This window comes from Wolffia australiana, chromosome 13 (genome assembly GCF_029677425.1).
Source record: "Wolffia australiana isolate 7733 chromosome 13, ASM2967742v1".
Classification (NCBI taxonomy): domain Eukaryota; kingdom Viridiplantae; phylum Streptophyta; class Magnoliopsida; order Alismatales; family Araceae; genus Wolffia; species Wolffia australiana.
The window spans coordinates 4,002,928-4,009,216 of NC_135847.1; the positions used below are offsets into that span (position 1 = coordinate 4,002,928).

The 6,289-nt window shown below is 50.8% G+C and overlaps 1 long non-coding RNA gene across 1 annotated transcript; it reads right to left on the minus strand.

Moving 5' to 3' along the window:
- Positions 1-5,437: 5,437 nt before the first annotated feature.
- On the minus strand, positions 5,438-5,863 carry LOC144711172 (uncharacterized). Its single transcript, XR_013583486.1, has 2 exons — positions 5,826-5,863; positions 5,438-5,742 (listed from the first exon to the last, which is right to left on the minus strand). It is a non-coding gene; the product is annotated as an uncharacterized LOC144711172 (long non-coding RNA).
- Positions 5,864-6,289: the final 426 nt, after the last annotated feature.

Sequence of the window (6,289 nt, forward strand, 5' to 3'; positions counted from 1 at the left end):
ATTTTCTTTGCATTTCGAATTATGGATTGGGCCAGTATCGTAGGGCCCATCCTCGTCTTTATTTTCATTTTAAGATTGTATTTTGATTTTATAAGGAGAGGTCGAACCACGTCTCATGACGGTTCAACCTCTCCCCACGTCTCCTTGGCACCCCTCCTCCCTATATAAGGGGAGGGCATGCCCAAGGGACTACTTGGAAGTTTTTGAATTGAAAAGCATTTTCAGAAGTCTTCCCCCCTTATCGTAGCTGTAGCGTAGGGGGTTTGGCTAACCCCACCTCTTCGTCGAGACCACTCCGGAGAGTAGAGCCCACGCCCCGCCCGTCGAGATCACTCCGGTCGTGGCGTGTTCAACCGTACCATCGAGATCACTCTGGCACGTTCAAGATTTTCAAGAAGCCGTCGAATCAAGAATTGAGAGGGCTCCCATCGAGATCACTCTGGGCGTCCTCAAGGTTCGTGACAACTACGGCGCAGTGCGGCATCGGGACATCTGCCTCCAGCGAGGAAGAACGCCCGCGATCCCGTCAAGAACCCTCTCCGCCAGGTTCTTGATCCTTCTCCTTCACCATCATCCTTCTCACCTCCCCACCTCGATCATCTTTTTCCATCGTTCTTGATTATCCCCCCCCCCCCCACTTCTTCCCTTGTTTCCTTGACCGAGAACCCCTTTCTTGATCTCCTCCCATTGCCCTTTCCCCCCGTTCTTAAAACCCCCGTCCTGTATCCTCCCCTTCGCCTTCTTGAATCATCCCTCCTCTGCATAATCCCTTTTTGATCCAGCCCCACCCCTTCTTGACCGCCTGTGCCATCCCACTCCTTCACCTCTGTCCCGCCACCATCTCGCCACGCCGTCCACCGATTCTTGATCTTCCCCCACCCACGCTCCGGCCACGATCATCCCTGACCCCGTCGCCATCCCGACGCTGCCCTCGCCGTTACCCCTCGCAGCCAACTCCTCGCTGCCCGCGCTGCGCCGCCGCAGGCCCCACACGCGGTCCCGCCTGGTGCCGCGACCGCACGGCCCCGCACGCGGACCCGCCGTCCCTTTCGCTGCCAGCTCCGCCCGCGGCCGCGCCGTGCCGCGGCACGACCCCGCACGCGACCTCACCTGGTCCCGCGACCGCGGCCTCACCTGCTCCGCACGCGGCCTCGCCTGTTCCGCGGGGTCGCGCCATCCGGCGGTCTGGTCGCGCGCCCAGGTCTCCGCTCGGCGCCGTGCTCCCGCTTTGCGCCGCTGCCCTGTTCCAGCCGACGAGCGGCCCCGTGACGTGCCCTCGCCCTGCCGTGTACCCCCGTGTCCCCGCATCGCATTCACGTCGGCCTCTACCGGTGACTCGGACATCATCAAGCTACCATTGGTCTTCGACCCGTCACTCATCGCTCTCATCCGACACGCCATGGACTGCGTATCCTAAGGTCCGCTCGTCTCTTCTCCCACTTAATCCAGTATTATTACTACTTGCAGTCCCGTCTTCCGCTATCACGTCCTCTGCCCCGGCGTCCCGCCTATTGCCAGAAATCGGAATAGCCACCGTTGACGAGAGTAGGGACTTTCTTGAGGTAAACGGACTGTCCCCTGACCACTTAAATTCCGAACTTAAGAGGGCCGTTCGACGCCCCTCTCGTCTAGACGTCTAGTAGATTCCGAGGGTCATCGGGAGTTTGATCCTCGGATCATTCTTCCCGGGTGATCGTCCTGATCTACATCGTTATCTTCCGAAGTCTTGTATTGCTCGTTCAAACGTGCATTATTTTTTTTTTTGGATTTCATCTCATTACATTGCATCACTCTTTCCTGTGACGTGAAACGCGCCGTTCGATCCCGGCCGACAGCGTTTCGCATCAGTTGTTGTCTTTGAAGCTCCATAATTCTTACTTGATTCCAACCAACGAATGTATTCTCCAGCTTTTCCCATGCTTCTCGTGAAGACTTTGCTTTATTTATGTAGGGAAGCACAGAGTCAGAGATAGTTTGATGGAGAAAACCCAAGACCTGCTGGTCTACTCTCGACCACTTGTTGAACTCGGGATTTTTGATTATGTTCCCGTGTTCATCAGCAATTGAAATTAGAGATGAAATTCCTTCGATAAATTTCATAAAATTGTACCCGTGTAGAATTGGGAAGATGGATCCCTTCCACATCTGATAGTTGTCGCTGCTCAATCTTGGATGGATTGTAATTCCTGGAGGAATTGCAACTGGGACTTGCCCTGCAGTTGCGGCGCTGATTCTGACGGTGGATACTGTGGGTGTGACGGTTGTAGAAATTTCGCAGGCCATCTTGATCCTCGATTCTGGATCTGATACCATGTAAGCGTTCGATCTTGCGTCAAGACGAAGAGAGGGAACATAAGAGAGAAAAGAAGAGAGGGAAGGGAACACAGAGACACGATTTTAGATTGTTGTATTCCCATATAAAAAAATATAAAAAAGATTTAAAAAGGTTGGTATTTATACTGTAAGTTAGTAAGGTATATAGTTTGTTATAATCGTAGCTGTCATAATGGTTTATAACGGCTACTCTGGATCTAATCCTGGCCGTCCATTCCTATCTATGTTGAATCCTGTCTATGTTGGAACTTATATGAACTCCTAACAATCTAATCTCTAACGAGTATAATTATATAATTCCATTTATTACTAATCTAATCTTCATTAAGGCCCCTATTCGGCCACTTCCATCTCGGGAGTCTTTTACTCCTCTTCACGGCGAACGGGACAAAGAGCGATCACAAGCAATAAGGGATAGTGAGAGAGCAAAACGAAGGGAGATAGAACAAGGGAGAGAGAAAAATAGAGGGAAAAGTAAAGAGAGAGAAATAGAGATAGTCAGATACTAGGAAACGTACCAAACGGGACCGAGAAACAGAGACAGCGAGAACAAATCGAAAGGTATACTGAGATAGCGAATCTTCGAAAAAGAGAAAGGGTGACAAAGAGACAATTAAAAAGAGAGAGAACGAAGAAGAGTAGGGCTATCGGGCGGGGGGTCCGCGAGTGAGCTGGGAATTCGACGATCACTATTTTTAGCAGTCTAACAAAGACGTTCAACATTTATTTCTTCTGAAACAGTTACTCAGGGTTGGAATACAAAAGCGGAACGTTACATCATAGCGTCTATAGTACGTGCGGAATCGATGAACGGATGGACGAGTGGAAGCAAAAAGTAGCTGGAGGCCATTGGAGTTGCATCTTAAGACCTCGTATTGCAGTCTTCAAACGTTTAGGGGCACGTAAAGTTTGCTGGTACAGCCAAGGCACACGACGTAAGCAGCAGCCTTAAATCCGCTGTCGAGGGGACTGGAGTGCCGAGGATGCCTGCGGTTGCAGCTTGACAAAGGCAAACAGGCCGGGGATCAGGAAGAATTAAGCGCAGGCCCAAACAACAAGGGCTAATAAGGACGAATGTCCCAAGCCGAACAGCAGCCAAAGTAGTGCGGCATATTGCTATAGTGAAAACCGGAACTGGGCATACCACAGGTGGAGGGGGGGGAGGGGAAGGCGGAGGAGGCGGGGATGGTGGGGGAGGGGGAGAAGGCGGCGGGGGTGGGGACGGCGGTGGAGGCGGGGACGGCGGCGGGGGCGGGGACGGCGGAGGAGGCGGCGATGGTGGGGGAGGGGAGAAGGCGGCGGGGTGGGGACGGCGGAGGAGGCGGCGATGGTGGTGGAGGAGAAGGCGGCGGGGTGGGGACGGCGGAGGAGGCGGCGATGGTGGTGGAGGGGAGAAGGCGGCGGGGTGGGGACGGCGGAGGAGGCGGCGATGGTGGTGGAGGGGAGAAGGCGGCGGGGTGGGGACGGCGGAGGAGGCGGCGATGGTGGTGGAGGGGGAGAAGGCGGCGGGGGTGGGGACGGCGGAGGAGGCGGCGATGGTGGTGGAGGGGGAGAAGGCGGCGGGGGTGGGGACGGCGGAGGAGGCGGCGATGGTGGTGGAGGGGGAGAAGGCGGTGGAGGCGGCGATGGAGGCGGGGGCGGGGACGGAGGTGGACGCGGGGACGGAGGTGGACGCGGGGACGGAGATGGTGGGGGAGGTGGTCTTCTATTTTGACCAGGGTTCGTATTCTGAGATGCCGCGCTCGCAAAGAGAAGGCAAATGAAGAGAGCACTGGTGATCCCATGTAACTTGGTAGCCATGGGAAACCGTTTGTGGGGATCTGCTTCCACAATCCACACATGTAAATTGTTCCCATGAGCCCTTTTTATCGACTGCTGCCTGAGGGATGATTCACGCCTGCGTCGACATTTGGCCCGATTGATAAAATAAACTATTACAGAGAGTTTCTTTCGGGGAAGGTTGATGGTCACACTCACAGTTTTTAGATGGCAACCCTCCGCCGGGTCTACGTCTAGTGTATAGTAGTAGTTGGAGTGTCGCTGTTAGTAGAGTCAACAGAGATAACAAACATAATTATGAATTACTCTCAGAAATGGTTCAGATATTTTGTCGATGAATACGATTGTTTAGTCTATAAATGTTTCCCACGGTAGTAAATTATAATTTATAAGGGAGATTGGTTCGGGCTTTAATCTAATGTTTTCCATCTAGAAGCTTTCGATGTGTTATGAACGTACCCTTATTTTCTTTTATTCTAAGGCCTCTTGATACAACTGACGAAGGGTCAAGGGGAAAGTGGATCTTTGTTTATCATCAGCATTGTATTGTAACCACTTGATGCCCATCCATTTGCATGACCAAGTTATGTTGAGTTCTCTCTGCCAATCCATTTCATTCGTCATCCAGAGCTGGATAAGAAATGGGACGCATAGATATAATCTGCTGCGAATGGTGTTAATTTATCGAGTGGTATTTTTATTTTGCTGGGGCATTGCTAAACAGTCTGTAGGTTTGTTGCCCTTGCCGATGCAAGAGACTCAAACAATCTTGGAATACAAGTTAATTGTTACTTCCTCCCAAATATCCAAAATTTGGTCCCATAGGGTGACTTGATTATGGTCTTCGGTGTCGACCATACCCCGTGACCTTCGCTTGATCGTGCTTACAAGGAGAGAGAGAGAGAGTGAAGGATAGGAGGAATGGCGAGACGGGGATAAAGAGAGGGTGAGAAAGAGGGGGAAAGAGAGATGCGGAGCATTCCCTTGCCAATTCACAAGTCTCTGAGTCGCGACGAAGCATATTCAGTGTTGCAGGCGGAGAGTTCCCACCTTTTAGATAACCATTAAAGATAATTAATTGCAGTTACAATGTAATGTACAGCTGAGCATACACCTTACTTTGTACGCTCAGCTGTACACGACAAATAAGAACTGATAGACCTAGGCGCCAACACATTATTAAGACGCATCGCTTTTGAAAGTCAACTGTATACGACAAATAAGAATGGATAGACTACGGCGCGATGGTTGGCTTTGGTTCGATCGGCTCCTCAGGACACTCAGAGCTCGCGCAGGATCTAACAAACTCAATAAACTCTCGACGAATCAGGAAGATAACAATTCTTGAATTGATCGAGATGTCACCACACTTGAAGGATTTTATATCCTCTCTACGTTCACTCTCAGGAAATAATAAGAAACCAAAAACCGTCCCGCTGATCCACGCGGTCCAATCCACACGCTCACATGGTTCCGCAGCATCTGACGATCCTCCGCAATATGCCTGGATGAACAATGACGATTACTCCTGCAAAATTGAACTCGCCGTTCATTGAGCGTCAGTTCTCGCCGGACAAACAAAACCGCTCCGGTGATCATCCGGGATCACCAGCCTTGAGCCAATACATCCTGCGGGCATGGACATAATTAACTGTCGACGATAAACAAAAATCCTTATCCCTACTGTTCCTTCATTATGCGGATCCACTCACCTTGCATCAAATAAAAAGGGAACGGTATGTTGATACAGATAAATTTCTCATAACATATATGACTCTTAACAAATAAAATACGATGCTAATAAAAGTCCTGTCAAATTATCTACATAACTACATCCGTTTTAAATTACAACTGGTTTAAATTATTGTTTTTTTTGTTGGGATTTCCAGTATTGACTTGGCGACTCTGCACATGTCTTAATCAGAAGGCCCATTATGTTGCTGTCATCCCTTTTGTGCGAAAGAAAGTCAACGTAATAGTTTCGCAGAGCTGTCCTCGCAGGCGGCCAAAGGAACGCTGCATTGACTCTTTCCAGAAGCAACATTTCCGGCGGTGTGGGCCAGCCGCGATGAGTGCTACAGGGAAAGTCATCTGAAGCATGACACGAACGCAGTGGCTGCTAATGGCCACTTTTCTACGTGTCACGGGGAAGGGCGATGGAATTTCGCCAATTATT